General features: G+C 42.5%; 1 pseudogene; it reads left to right on the forward strand.

Moving 5' to 3' along the window:
- Positions 1 to 798: 798 nt before the first annotated feature.
- LOC139011350 (4-trimethylaminobutyraldehyde dehydrogenase pseudogene) lies at positions 799 to 1920 on the forward strand (annotated as a pseudogene).
- The last annotated feature ends 312 nt before the right edge of the window (positions 1921 to 2232 follow it).

Raw genomic sequence — 2232 nt, forward strand, 5'->3', positions numbered from 1 at the left:
AAAAGATCACTCAATAGCTAATGCTCACATTTCAGCAAAAATTTTAAAATAAGATATATTTAATATCAACCTGATAGACTTAAAAGTATCAGGGGTCAAGTATGTCAGGGGTCACTGTGATATTTCTACAAGAAAAATGTTTTTGAGAAACATGTCTCTGTAAGTTAGTAAGTGAAATAATCAGATCTCATGAGAACTGACTGCTGGCAGATTCAATATTTGAGCTATAGTTATATACCATTATTCTGGAATGGAAATGTAAATCAGATAAAGAAAGTAAGCTTTTATTCTTTACTTTTGATTGTAATGTCATTGTTTGCATTTTATCATGAGTATGCTTTTATAATAAGTTGAACTAAACTTCTTAAAAATATTTATAGATATAGGAATTTTAAGAATGGAAGGCTGAATAGGAGTTCAATGATATTCTCTTTGTATATCTAATGAAACAGTTTTTAAATAACCTTAATCAAATAATATATTGTCTAATGTTAATAAACAATCAGTTAAATGAAAAGAAACCAATCCCCAAATTATTCAAAAACAAAATCATAACAATGTTTTCTACACTAAATATAATAAAATATTTAGGGAAAAAATAAAAACATATCAATTTCCAAAATAGAATATCTCTAAAAATACAAAAAGGATTAAATAATAGTTAAAATGTCATTGATTTTAAAATTTAAAAGATCATATCCTATATAATAAAAGGCTAATATGCAAATAGACCAAATGGCGGAACAACTGAACTGGTTGCTAAGATGTGTGCTGACCACCAGGGGGTGCTCACAGACCATGGCGGGTGTTGGCAGCAGGCAGCAGAGCACGGAACATGGCGGGCATCAGCTGAAGCGGGATGGTGGAGCAAGTGAGCAGGGGCGCCAGACCAAGGTGGGGTGCCAGTCACTATCATCGGGGCGAGCCTCTGGTGGTTACTGAAAATTCTTTGCTCCTGTGCACTGTGGTCTCGGCCGCTGCTCACACCTGCTGCTGGTGCTGGCCCCACTTGCACCCACTGCCAGCGCCTGGCACCGGTCCCAATCGCTTGGCGCCATCAGTGGGTGCAAGCAGTGGCTGCCGCCTAATCGCCCCTGAGTGCTTCTCCACCTCCCCCTGCTCCTAAGGGGCGTGTGCCCACAGGCATGGAGATCATGGAGATGTCAGCAAAAGGAATCAAACCTGTCACCTTGGAACTCTTAGGCAACTCTCCACGATCATCTTCTCAGACTGCGGCGTGGAGAACGCCGTAAGGGGGCGCTGTTATCCAACTTCTTCACATGAAGCTATGTTTGCTGAAATGGCACAAGGGTATTTGTGCAAAAGGAAATTCTTGATAAATTCACAGAACAAGTGGTGAAACAGATCCAAAGGTTAAAAATTGGAGATCCACTTCTGGAAGGTCCCAGGATGGGCCTCCTCATCTACCGACCACACCTGGAGCAAGTCTTTGGGTTTGTTAAACTGGCAAAGGAGCAGGGAGCTGTGTTATGTGTGTGAGACCTATACTGACCTGAAGATCCCCAATTAAAGGATGGATATTACAGGAGACCTTGCGTATTGACTGACTACAGAGAGGACAGGACCTGTGTGAAAGAAGAGATCTTCGGGCCAGTTATGTCCCTTCTCTTACTTGATACGGAAGCTGAGGTTCTGGAAAGAGCCAACAACACCCTTTTTAATCGCTGGTGTCTTCACCAGGGACACCCCGGGTGCTCACAGAGTGGTGGCCAAGATCCAGCCTGGAAGGGGCTTATCAACAATGATAACGTCAGCCCAGTGGAGATGCCCTTCAGTGGGTATAAGAAGTCAGGATTTGGCAGAGAGAATGGTCGTATGACAATTGAGTGTGATTCACAACTAAACACTGTGTGTGGAGATGAGGGTTGTGGAATCTGCGTTTTTAAAAGTGGGTCCTGATCCCTGTGGACAGCCGAGGACTCCTGAGACCGGCAGAGGCAGTGCACTGCATACCATTGAGTCCGGATTCCGTTGTGTGAGGTCCGAGTCTTGGTCAGCATCACTCTCCATCTTTCAGTCATCTCTTCCCAATTGAAAGGATGAAGTACTTTTAGATTCTAATCAAGAAAGTTGTGATTTTTTGCAAAGTGAAGTACTGTGCAATCCTAAATAGCCAGTAACACTTCTGAAGGCAGGAGACCAGGATTATGACTCATTCCCAGATTGGAACCCCTGGCCGAATTCTCTCTGTAGTTTATTTAGAAGAACTTG

This window comes from Myotis yumanensis, unplaced genomic scaffold (assembly GCF_028538775.1).
Source record: "Myotis yumanensis isolate MYYU_CA2020_CCGP unplaced genomic scaffold, mMyoYum1.0.hap1 SCAF_5, whole genome shotgun sequence".
In the NCBI taxonomy this organism is placed as follows: domain Eukaryota; kingdom Metazoa; phylum Chordata; class Mammalia; order Chiroptera; family Vespertilionidae; genus Myotis; species Myotis yumanensis.